Here is a 13,197-nt window from a genome sequence, read left to right as displayed (position 1 = left end):
AGATTGCCAAACATGTCATAGACAAAGGGACAAAGGATTTTTATGGTAATGATGTTATCTAAGGAATGTGCTAATGGTGGCATTAAGGGTAGAAAGCAAGACGAAGAAGTGACAAATGGCCCGAGTGGGTGTGGGGTGAGGGGAAGGGATCGAAATAGGCTAAAAGCTGGAGATAAAACAATGGATGGAATAAATTTAACATTAATAGAAATTGGTGGGAAAAGGAAAATATATTTTAAAAATATATATTTTAAAAATGACAAATTATTAGAAAAAAGGGGGATCGGAAAGGGGCTGAGGATGGAGAACAGAGGTCATGCGCTAAAGTTGTTGAACTCAATGTTAAGCCCGGAAGGTTGAAAAGTGCCTAATCGGAAGATGAGATGCTGTTCCTCCAGTTTGCGTTGAGCTTCACTGGAACATTGCAGCAGGCCAGGGACGGATATTTGGGCATGGAGGGTGTTGTCGAAATGACCTGAACTCTAATTGATGAAGACAGAAGTTGAACCTGATTCTGCACCAGTCGCCCAATATCTTTTGGGGATCCTTTAGCTCTTCTGCTGTTGATCCTGACGTGTTCAGCCTGTGTAGACCGACAATGACATTATCTTGCCCCCTCACATTCTGTGAACCAGATGCTGTTCAAAAGGGAATTGGATAAATAATAAAAGTAAAATGAAAAAGGTCATTTCATGAGCCGATTTGGCATTGGGATTTAAAAGCCTAAAGTCATTTTAGAAGCAGCTGGCTGCTGCAATGGGGGAATCATTTGTTTCTGGGTGAATGAATTTAAAAAGCGTCTCTTCCTCAAAACCGTTTCTCTTGCTTATGCCACCCTCTGCTGGCGGATGAACGTTAGTACACAAGCAGAGAGGAAATCATGATAAATGCAGTGAGTGCAGAGCGACCTCAAATGCCAACGTTAAAATAAAAGCAAAACACTGCGGATGTTGGCGATCTTGGAGCTCGAAACGTTAACACTATTTGCTTCTCCATATACATGTGTCCTTTATGTTTTAGTTTTTCGAGTACTTTGTAGTACATGCAACAATGGTCTTTGTTGGTGAACAAATATGTTACAGTAAAATCTGACATTATATGTTAATCAGAGGAGAGCGCAAATGCAGTCCTCCCGCTCCCACAAATTTTACAGTCGAGAATCCCGCATTTGGGGACATCGCAGGTGTCAACACACTCGAAGTGCAATGGGCTGACCTCGTCCTGGGAGAACAATTTTTTTTGGACAAATATACTTTATTCATTAAATATCTGGAAGAACATTACAAAACATTTCTAAATCGCCATCACAAAAAGTGCAATCAAATTCAACTTTTAGACATGGATCAAGAGCTGCTTCAATACAATCAATGAATATTACAGTTATTTCAATATGGTCATTACAGACAGTCGGAAAGTGCAATGGTATTGGAGTTATCAACATACATCCTGTTGCACTCTGAGGGTGCTTCAATACAATTATGATACATTTATGTATTCACTGCAAACATTCAATGTGAGCCGGACAGCCCGAGGGGTCGATACAATTCCCAGTCTCTCGGTGCACTATGGCAGAAAGGTCTTAGACAGCGACCTTTCCCTATTGCGCCTTTGCGGCGGCTGCTCCAAGCTTTAGTGTGTCTCTCAGCACATAGTCCTGGACCTTGGAATGTGCCAGTCAGCAACACTCGGTCAGGGACAACTCTTTGCACTGGAAGACCAACAAGTTTCTTGCAGACCAAAGAGCGTTGTTCACTGAGTTGATGATCCTCCAGCTGCAGTTGGTGTTTGTCTCGGTGTGTGTCCCTGGGAATAGCCCATAGAGCACAGAGTCCTGTGACACAGCTCTGCTCGGGATGAACCTCGACAGAAACCACTGCATCTCTCTCCAGACCTTCTTTGCAAAGGCACAATCCACAAGGAGGTGAACAAAAGTCTCTTGCCACCCCCCTACCACACACAGCCACCTCGAGGGCAAGGTGCAGAGAGGGTGAGACTCCTGGCGTGTAGGAAGGATCTGATAGGGAGGCACCTTGGTGCCTGTTGGAAAGTTCTGGCGATGAACCATTCTGCCACATGACTTTGACAGTCTGGGGAACAGGCTCGGGGAACCATCGGACAGGATCCAACATCTCCTTTTCCTGCAGGGCCTCTAAAACGTTACGTGCCGACCACTGCCTGATGGACTTGTGGTCAAAGGAGTTTCTCTGCATAAATTTTTCCATGAGGGACAGGTGGTACGGCACGGTCCAACTACTTGGAGCATTCCGCGGCAGCGTAGCCTGACCCATCCTTCCCAACACTGGGGACAGGTAGAACCTCAGCACGGAGTGACACCTGGTGTTTGCGTACCCAGGATCTACACACAGCTTGATGCAGCCGCACACAAAGGTGGCTATCATGATGAGGGCGATGTTGAGCACGTTTTCTCCCCATTATCTTGAGGCTTGTAGATCGCGTCCCTGTGGACACCATCCATTTTCAAACTCCATATAAAGTGAAAGATAGCTCGGGTGATCAGGAGTCTGGAATGGGCCAGACCTGCGCCACGTACAGCAACAGCGAGAGTGTCTCACACCTAATGACCAGGTTCTTACCCGCAATGGAGAGGGAGAGTCGCTGCCACATGCCCAGTTTTCTTTCCACCATAGACACTCGCTCCTTCCAGTTTCTAATGCATGCCCCGGTCCCTCCGAACCATATCCCCAGCACATTCAGGACGTCTGACCTGACGGTGAAGGGGACAAAGGATCAGTCAGCCCAGTTCCCAAAGAACATGGCCTCACTATTCCCATGATTTACCTTGGCTCTTCAGGCCAGTGCAAACTGGTCGCAGATGTTTATCAGTCTGCGCACCGACAGCAGATCCGAGTAGAAGACGGTGACATCGTCCATGTACAGGGAATCTTTGATCTGAGTGCCTCCACTGCCTGGGATCGTCACTCCTCTTATGCCCTGATGGACTCAGCAAAGGGTTCTGTGCAACACACAAACAGAACAGGGAAGAGAGGGAAGCCCTGCCTGACTCCAGATTTAATTGGAAAACTTTCTGATTCCCACCCATTGATTTGAGACTGCGCTACTGATGTTAGTGTAGAGCAGTTGGATCCAGTTGCGGATTCCCTCCCCAAACTCCACTTTGCAGAGCACATCCACCATGTAGGTGTGTGATATTCTGTCAAAGGCCTTCTCCTGATCCAGGCTGATGAGGCAGGTATCCACACCCCTGTCCTGTACATAGGTAATCGTATCCCTGAGCAGTGCAAGGCTGTCCGAGATCTTCCTGCCGGGCACAGTGCAGGTCTGGTCAGGGTGGATCACCAACTCCAGAGCAGACTTGACCCGATTGGCGATGACCTTGGACAGAATCTTATAGTCCACATTCAACAGTGAGATGGTCCCCAATTTGTAATTTCCTCCCTTTCCCCCTTGTGCTTGTAGATGAGGGTGATGATGCCTTTCCTCATGGATTCTGACACACTACCGGCCAAGAGCATACTCTCGTACACTTCTAGCAGGTCTGGGCTGATCCAGTCCCACAGAGCCGAATACAACTCAGCCGGTAAGCCATTGCTTCCGGGAGTCTTACACTTCTCGAAGGACTCAAGGACCTTAGTCAGTTTGTCAGGCGATAGCAGTTTGTCCAGGCTCTCCCGCTTGGAGCAACAGTTAGAACTTGGTGGTTGGGGTAAGGTTGCTGAGGAAGTTTTTGGAGTCGCAAAGATGTTGTTTATTGTAAAAGCTAAATACAGCTCTGAAGAAGGATCATAGAGACTCGAAACATTAACTCTGTCTTTCTCTCCACAGATGCTGCCAGGCTTGCTGAGATTTTCCAGCATTTTCTGTTGTTTCTGATGTAGTTTTTTGTCTCCAGGAGAGGTGATTAGAGCCCTGGGGAGTATCCGAGGAGAAAATTAAAAGGTCCATTATTGGGGTTTATGTGGGGGTTATTGGTTTTCAGGATAATGTTAGTGGGGAAACAGGGGTGGTTATTGGGGTTCCGGGTAATGTTAGTGGGGACTGGGGGAATTATTGGGGTTCAGGGTAATGTTATTGGGGGCAGGGGTTATTGGGGTTCAGGAAATGTTTTTGGGGGCACTGATGGATTATTGGGGTTCAGGGTAATGTTGTTGGGATGGGGGGTTATTAGGGTTCAGGATAATGTTATTGGGGGCACTGGGGTATTATTGGGATTCAGGATAATGTTAGTGGGGACACGGCAGGGGGTTTATTGGAGGTCACGGTGTGGTCGTGGGGGTGATGGGGTGTGAGGCAGACTCGCTCAGCAGACTTCGCTGAGGGAATGCTGCCTGCAGTATGGATATTCCCCATTCCCTCACCTCTCAGGCTGACTCCTCATTTTGCTTTCTCTAAAACTCAGCCATCCTCACTGCAGAACAGTCCTGGCCTGTTCCCAAGGCATTCTCAACGCTTCACTCAGTTTGTCTCCTTCAATATTTTTATTTTTAAAAGAGAAGTCTTTTTCTCCCTTCCTTTCTGTCCCACCCCTCTGTGCCGCCAAAATTTCTCTTTGAATTGCTGGGTGGTCCTGGGGTTAACCCCCTCTGGTTTTGAGGTTAGGTTGGAGAAGCTAGGCTTGTTCTCCCTGGAGCGAAGGTGGTGGGTCTAATAGAGGTGGGCAAGATTATGACAGGTTTAGATAAGATAGGCAAAGAAAGGCCACTGCCATAAGCTCCCATATACAAGGACTAGTGTCTGTAAGTGTGGCGGGAAGCAGAGACAGAGATTCCATTTGACTGAGGATCTGACAGGCCACTCGCTTCGTTCCCCTATAGACTAGTGAGGACGTGGGTGATGTGTAACAGGGACTTGGCAAGAGATGCGATATAAGCGGTAGAGTTACAGATGAACTGAAGTTTATGTTGGGTGGTGGGCGGTGGGCGGGTTACTGGTGATGAGAACATTGGAGTAGTCAGGATTGGAGTCAGATTGATAGCTGAGTGTGTCAGTCGGGCTGAAGTCTGGGCAAAGCTGGACAATGTTACAGGAATGGAGTTTTTGTGATCACAGGGTCAGCAGTTCATTTCCGGGTTGGAGCATAATCGATATGTGTGAAAGACAGCGCACTGATTAACTAGCCTAACATAGTGCAAATTAATAATGTTGTCTTATCTCTTCGTTCATTATCTCCCATTTAACCAGTGTCAAAACTTGTACAGAATCCAAAAGTGCTGTATCCTCAAGAACATTCCCCTTGCGTGAAAACAGGTTTTGTAACTTATGGCGTAAACAAAAATCTTCACTTGGAAGCATATACTTACGCAAAGATGTGTGGCAAGTCAGAGTATTGGAAAGAATATAAAGAACAGCAAAAATGACAAAAAAAATAATGAGGAGGGAAAAATTAGAGTTTGAGGGAAAGCTCGCTAGTAATATAAAGACATACAGTTAGAATTTCTATAGACATTTAATTAAAAGAGTTTAGAAAGTGAGTGTTGGTCCTTTAGAGAGTGAGTCTGGGGATTTGATAATGGAAAGTAGGGAGATGCTGGATGAATTAAACAGATATTTTGCTTTGGTCTTCACTGTGGAGGACACAAGTAACATCCTGGAAATAGCTGTAAATCAGGAAATGGACGGAAGGGAGTAACTTGGGAAAATTACAATCACTGGGCAAGTGGTATTGAGCAGATTGTTGGGGCTGCGGGCTGGCAAATCCCCAGGTCCAGATGGACTTCAACCTAAGGCCTTGAAAGAAGTGGCTAGTGAGATAGTTGATGCATTGGTTTTAATTTTCCAAAATTCCTTAAATTTGGGGAAGGTTCCAGTAGATTGGAAAATAGTAAATGTAACTCCTTTATTCAAAAAAGGAGGGCGAGAGAAAGCAGGAAACTATAGGCCAGTTAGCCTAGTATCTGTCATGGGTTAAATGTTAGAAGTTATTACTAAAGATGTTATAGCAGGGCACTTAGAAAAATTCAAGGCAATCAGACAGAGTCAACATGGTTTTGCAGAAGGGAAATCATGTTTAACCCATCTATTAGAGTTTTTGAAGGAATCAGATGTGCTGAGGATAAAGGGGAACCGGTGGATATACTGTACTTAGATTTCCAGAAAGCATTTGCTAAAGTGCCACGTCAAAGGTCGTTGCAGAAAATAAAGGCTCATGGTGCAGGTGGTGACATATTGGCAAGGGTAGAAGATTGGCTGGCTAACAGGAAGCAGAGAGTAGGCATAAATGGGTCTTTTTATGGTTGGCAGGATGTGACGGGTAGTGTGCCACAGGGATCAGTGCTGGGGCCTCATCTGTTTACAATTTAGATAAATGACGTGGATGAGGGGACCAAAGGAATGGTTGGTAAATTTGCTGATGACACAAAGATAGGTAGGAAAGTAAATGGTGAAGAGGATGTAATGAGGCTACAAAGTGACACAGATAGGTTAAGTGGGCAAAGATCTGGCAAATGGAGTATGATGTGGGAGAATGTGAAATTATTCATTCTGGCAGGAAGAATAAAAAAGAAGCTTATTATCTCAATGGTGAGAGATTGCAGAGCTCAGATTCAGAGGGATCTGTGTGTCCTTGTGCATGAATCTCAAAAGGTTAGTATGCAGTTACAGCAGGTAATTAGGAAAGCTAATAGAATGCTATCATTTATTGTGAGGGGAATTGATTACAAAAGTAGGGAGGTTATGCTTCAGTTGTACAGAACACTGGTGAGACCATATCTGGTGTATTGTGCTCAGTACTGGTCTCTTTATTTAAAGAATGTCGTAAAAGCATTAGAAGCATTTCAGAGAAGATTTACTAGACTAATGTCAGGAATGGGAATGCTGTCTTATGACGAAAGGCTGGACATGTTAGGCTTGTATCCACTGGAATTTAGAAGAGTAAGAGGTGAATTAATTGAAACCTTTAAGATCCTGAGGGGTCTTGACAGGGTGCATGTGGAGAGGATGTTTCGTCTTGTGGGAGAATCTAGAGCTAGGAGTCAATGTTTCAAAATAAGGTGTCTCTCATTTAAGACAGAGGTGAGGAGCATTTTTTTTCTCTCAGAGGGTGGTGAGTCTTTGGAACTCACTGCCTCAAAAGGCGGTGGAAGCAGAGTCTTTGAATAGTTTTAAGGCAGAGGTAGATAGATTCTTGATTAACAAGGAGGTGAAAGCTTATCAGGGGTAGGCAGGAATATGGGTTTGAGGTTACATTCAGATCAGCCATGATCTTATTGAATGGCAGAACAGGCTCGAGGGTCTGAGTGGCCTACTCCTGCTCCTAATTCGAATGTAGGTTCTAAGAAAATATAAATAAACAAAAACATGAACAGGAAACTCAAATGTGGAAGATCAGTTATGCATTTCCTTGGGGCCTGTCCTGCAGAAAAGTATTCACAATTTTAATTCCTTTTATACTTCAGAATTACCGGATTTAAGATTTTGTTAGAAATGGGAGAGACAATGTGACATTTCTACTCTCAACACATAACGCTTATCCAAAATTAGCTCACCAGTTACTCCAAGTATCCTATCTCCTCTTGACCCAGTTCACACAGACGCTAAACCCCATCTGACTCATCAGCCTTTCACATTGACACTGAATCCCTTTCTCACCTAAATCTCTGCACAGGTCCACATTAAGAGGAACCACGTTACGTCATTTTGAGCTAGTAAACCAGGACAATTACCAAAATGATGCTGGATTATAACCAGCATTGCGGTGTGAAGCTGGGAGCTGGGTTTTGACTGGCAAACCAGCTTCACATGGGTCCTCAGAGAGAGGAGACTGGGTAGAAATGGTACTCAGGTCTAAGAGGCTCCTGGCCAGGGTGCTCACCAAATGCTCCTTACATTTTTTCTGCAATTTAAAATGCCACCAATGATTCTGCAATGTTTACTTGCTGAGGATCACAAGTCACCTTGCTCAACAAATATCAAATATTACATGTCATTACTTGACCATTTTTACCCATTAATTCAACCAGATCAGTGTTCAATGTTTTGGGTTTGAATTACTTGGGTAATTGGGGTGGGGTGATGGTGGTGGAGGAGGTGGAATTATCTATACAGCCAGGCTTTCTTTAAAATCGGAGTGTGCTAATTGGAAGACATGCGTCTCAGTTTCAGAATGTACAGTGGGACAATGATGTGACAAAAATGAAGCTTCCTGGGCAAAGGGAAAGGATGTCAAAAGCTAGGCCCGTGTTCCCGTGGAGTAGTTTTGTTCAGGGCCACTGGCTGTCCCTCAGAGGCGGACTGACTGTGGGGAAATTTCCGCCAGTGCCTCTCGAAACGCTGAATGCTTGTGTCGGAATGTTGCCCCCTCCCGGGCTCTGCACCCATCCACTGCTTCTTCCATCACAGCCTCATCTGTGACTGCTATCTCTGGCCCCATTTAACCGCACCCTCACCAATTGTTTCAGTGATCAACACGCAACTCTGGTCTGGTGATACATCCCGAGGAAAATGCTAAAAGCGGCTGAGGAGAGTGCACCAACAGGTGTTAATGGTGCTAAGGACAGGCTGACTGTCCTTGGTTGTGCCAATGCAGCCGGCACACGCAAATGTAAATTGTCTGTAATTGGGAAGAGCAAACGTCCCAGATGCTTCAAAGGATTCGGACATTACCTGTTCACTATTCTGCCAATGAGGGTAACCAGGGGCATGTTTTCTGATTGATTTCACAACCACTTTGTACCAGAGGCACGTTGGGTAGCTGTGAAATGATGTTTCTCCTGGACAATGGTTAAGCACATTCTCCTGCTGAACTCTTGGTGAAGAACAATGTTTTCGCTGTTTACTTTTCCCCCAAAGTAACATCATTAACTCAGTCAATGGACCAAGGTAATCTTCGGATCATGAAATGTAAATATAAAGACTCCTTCTTGAATAGTATATTTGGCGCTATGACAGAGGCCTGGGGGGTGGAAGGCATCCAAAAGGAGTTTACAGTTTTGTAAAAATTCATTCATGTGATGTAGGCATCACTGATTAGACCAGCATTTATTGTCCTTGTTCAGAGTCACATGGAGGCCTGGTAAGGACAGCAGATTTGCTCCCCTAAAGGATATTAGTGAATGAGATGGGTTGTTACAACAATCAGCAATGGTTCCATGACTATTATCAGACTTTAAATTCCACATTTTGATTGAATTTAAATTTCACCATCTGTCTTGGTGGGATTTCAACCTGGGTCCCCAGAGCATTGCCTTGGGTCACTACAGTATTACTCCAGTGACAATACCACTAAACCACCAGCTCCCCCTGACACCATCTATGTATCTGCTAATGTGTGGTGCCTTGTTGATAAAGACACCGATCAACGGTGGGACAACCTTTGGCCTGCAACGGTGTTCATCGAAATGATAATATTGACAAAGAACTTTGAAGATTTTCATGTGAACAAGGGAAAAAATTCTGGTAAACTAGCTCCTTGAGTATTCAAGATGCATATGAATGGAATGTGTGAATAAACTGGAGGCTGAGGATATTGAGGAAGTGTTTAACACCGTTAACAATGCTCCCAATGTGCATTCTTTGACTGACAGGGAGATTGCAGGAATGGTGTTACATCAAGATCAACTTGATAAATACAGTACAAAAACAGAATTACCTGGAAAAACTCAGCAGGTCTGGCAGCATCGGTGGAGAAGAAAACAGTTGACGTTTCGAGTCCCCCTGACCCTTCGGCAGAACTGAAGTATAGTTAGGAGAGAGGTGAAATATAAGCTGGTCTAAGGTTTGGGGCGGGGGGAGAGAGACGTTGAGGGTGGGGTGGTTGTGGGGATAAGCAAGCAGTGATAGGAGCAGATAATCAAAAGATATCACAGACAAAAGGATCAAAGAGGTGTTGAAGGTGGTGATATTATCTAAGAAAAATGCTAATTAAGAATGGATGGCAGGATACTCAAGGTCCAGCTCTAGTGGGGGTGGGGTGGAAAGACTAACAAAGTATTAGTTGTAGATTTAAAAATAATGGAAATAGGTGGGAAAAGAAGAATCTATATAAATTATTGAGAAAAAAAAAAGGGAGGGGGAAGAAACGGGGTGGGGATGGAGGGAGGGGGAGTTTAAGATCTAAAGTTGTTGAATTCAATATTCAGCCCGGAAGGCTGTAAAGTGCCTAGTTGGAAGATGAGGTGCTGTTCCTCCAGTTTGCGTTGGGCTTCACTGAAACAATGCAGCAAGCCAAGGACATACACGTGGGCAAGAGAACAGTGTGGAGTGTTAAAAAGGCAAGCGACAGGGAGGTTTGGGTCTTTCTTGAGGATAGACCGCAGGTCAGGATAAATACAGTGTTGATGAGTGAACCCAGTAGAGAAAGTGCCCATGGATGATATTATTAAGATGTGTGACAGGTTGATAGATGCACTCGAAGAACGTGCAATTATAAGTGAGCAAGAAATAACGTCAATCAAATGACAAACTTATGAAAGAAAAGCCAATGTTGATGACGCAAATGAAGTTGGGGGAACTATTCAAGAATGCCTCCCAGGAGAGAACATTGACACTCTGAACCCTCTCCTACAAGCAGAATTGCCATGGGTGGGTATTATTACAGGTACCCTGCATTTATTATTCACTGATACATCTTACTTTTCTGGCCATTTTATTCAATTTAGGCTTGGACTATTGTAATGTAAGTCAGCCCAGTCCCATATGTGGTATCCCGAATATCAAAATTATCTGAAATCCGAAATGCGATTGGCCCCGAGGATTTCGGATAACAGATACTCAATCTGTAGAATATTGCGTAATGAAATTCTAGCTACGCTAGAGACGAATGATTTGAAATACCACACAGTTGAAAATAAAATGCCCACTGCCCACCGGCAGAAATATTTTTCACTTAAAAATCATAGCTTTAGTGATTTTTGGGCACTCAAAAATTAATATGCAGGAAAATGACGTAATAATAGATTTAGAAATGATATGGTCAACATATTTTATTGGAGCTCTGCACCTCAGAATTTGGCACTACACCCCTGAAGCAGAGAGCATTAGGTCTTTATGAGTCACAGGTAATAGTCGCTAAGGCGGCCAGTTGTGGTTGTAAAACAGAGCAGGAATGGAGGAATTCAACAAGACGGGTGTATAGTTCACCCGAAAGTTAGGTGGCTCAGTCCTAGGTCTATTCTGACTTTGTACCCTTTCTGTTAGGATTGAACCATCTCAAATCAACAGATGTTCCAGGTCGATAGCATACGAATGATTAAATTATGCAAAAATGTAATGGGATAGACAGCAGCAGGTTATTTCCAGTGAACGGTAAACACAAAGGGCCATAGGTACAAAATAAAATGTATGAGATTTGGACAGCAGTCAAGAGAAACTTCTCTATGCAGAACGGTGAGGCTGTGGAATTCACTTCCGGGGTTAGTGGTTGGAACAAAACGTTCCATCGTGACAAGGGGTTTACCCAGGTCAGGCCTCAGCCCAATCATTTTTCGCCAAGATTTGATGCATTGATTCAAGCTAAGAGATGTCAGAGATGAATTTCAGTGCTGGCGTGAGCTAGTTATAAATGCCATATGGCTCAGCGATTAGCTGTTGGAATCAAACAGCCTGTTCCTTTGGTTGTTCATAATAGGCAGAGTACGGACCGTACGCAACCAGCCCACACTTGCAAAACTGTCCGATGTGATTCCGTGATTGGGCAGCACTTACGGAACAATCCTGAGTGTGCTAATAGCTACACTAACAACCAGTTTACAAGAGCAATCGAGCTCATATTGTGGCTCATTTATGTTTGTTAAAAGCAACACATTTTCATATATAGAGATCTGTTCTCTGCAAACAAAAGGAATAAGTTCAAGCTTTGCACTTTTCTGAATTACCCAGCAGCTTGGGGAGCTGATAGTTCCCTGTTGCTTTCTCAAAGGCAATGGGCAGAATTGTCCCAGATTTGCACCAAGTGCGGTAGCAGGAGGAAAAAACAATGTTTTACCTGCCAGCGGCAATGGTGGCTTCTTATCACATATCATCCCAAACTTGCCACTTTTAACTATGCATTCCCGGGAAACATGCCATTTCGATTGTGGGTGGGTTTTGATTCGCCCGCCACGCCATCACCTCGCTGCTTCATCACGCCAGTTGCCACATTCAAAGTACAGCCACACGCATATCTCTCAGTGCTTCCAGCCCAGGACAGCTGCAAGTAAGACCTGGCCCTGAAAGGCAAGAAGACTGCAGCCCCCAGGTTTAGTGATGCGTCTCTCGAGCGTCTTTTGGACGCCGTGGGGGCCCGCTGTGATGTACTCTACCTCCACTCCGGCCACAGGAAGGGCAGCAACATTACCACCTCTTCCCCTGTGGTATAATTGTTTTGGCTGTTTGAAATTTGGCATTCTTGAGTATGTCCTGAGGAGTGTAAGACAAAAGGCTTCAGTAATATTCAAGATGCCAATTATTGCACAGCAGTAACAGTAGTAATTCAAATCTAAATAAATACCAATATAGTTTAAATTTCATTTCTATTTTAATAACTTTTGCCAAGATATTGGATCAGGCCCACCAAAGAAAGTGAGTTTGACATCCTAGTTTAAGATTTAAGTTTTGTAATTGTTTGTTTAAATCATCGAAACAGCGTGTTTCCCGGGAATGCATAGCTAAATGCGGAAAGTTTGGGATGATATGGGATAAAAAGCCACCATTGCGGCGGCAGGTGACACGTTGTTTTTCCCTCCTGCCACCGTACTTAGTGAAAATCTGGGACAATCCTGCCCATTGGCTTGGTGGACGATGGCCCTGGTTATCAGAGTCAGTGCTGCACAGAAGAGGTTGGCCATCCAATGCAGATAAAGGATAAATGCTCTCACCCATATCGCCAGGGTATGGCAACCATCTCATTGCTCTAAACTCACACACTCAACCCCATCATTCATGCACTGGCATCTCACTCACTGCCAGCTGAAGGGACACCACCACTCGCCCTTTCACACACGCCCTCACATCTCCATCTGGCCTCATCTTCTCTGGAGACTGCTTCCTCAGCCCTCACCATCTTGAGTCACTTGCACAGTTCAACTGGTGGCCCCACACAAACCCTGGCATACCCCCCACTTCCCCAGTACAGGTCTCACCCTGCAGCCTCTTCCCCTGTGGTATAATTGTGATTGTTTGAAATTTGGCATCCTTGAGTTTGTCCTGAGGAGTGTAAGATAAAGGGTTTCAGTAATATTCAAGATGCCAATTATTGCAGAGCAACAGTAGTAATTCAAATCTAAATGTAAATAAATACCAATC

General features: G+C 44.5%; 1 non-coding gene across 1 annotated transcript; it reads right to left on the bottom strand.

The window, feature by feature from the left end:
- Positions 1-1,108: 1,108 nt before the first annotated feature.
- On the bottom strand, positions 1,109-1,269 carry LOC144696215 (U1 spliceosomal RNA). Its single transcript, XR_013580127.1, has one exon. It is a non-coding gene; the product is annotated as a U1 spliceosomal RNA (small nuclear RNA).
- Positions 1,270-13,197: the final 11,928 nt, after the last annotated feature.

This window comes from Cetorhinus maximus, chromosome 21, assembly GCF_964194155.1.
Source record: "Cetorhinus maximus chromosome 21, sCetMax3.hap1.1, whole genome shotgun sequence".
Lineage (NCBI taxonomy): Eukaryota > Metazoa > Chordata > Chondrichthyes > Lamniformes > Cetorhinidae > Cetorhinus > Cetorhinus maximus.
The sequence above is the reverse complement of the archived record's forward strand: the minus strand, read 5'-3'. Positions and strand labels throughout refer to the sequence as shown.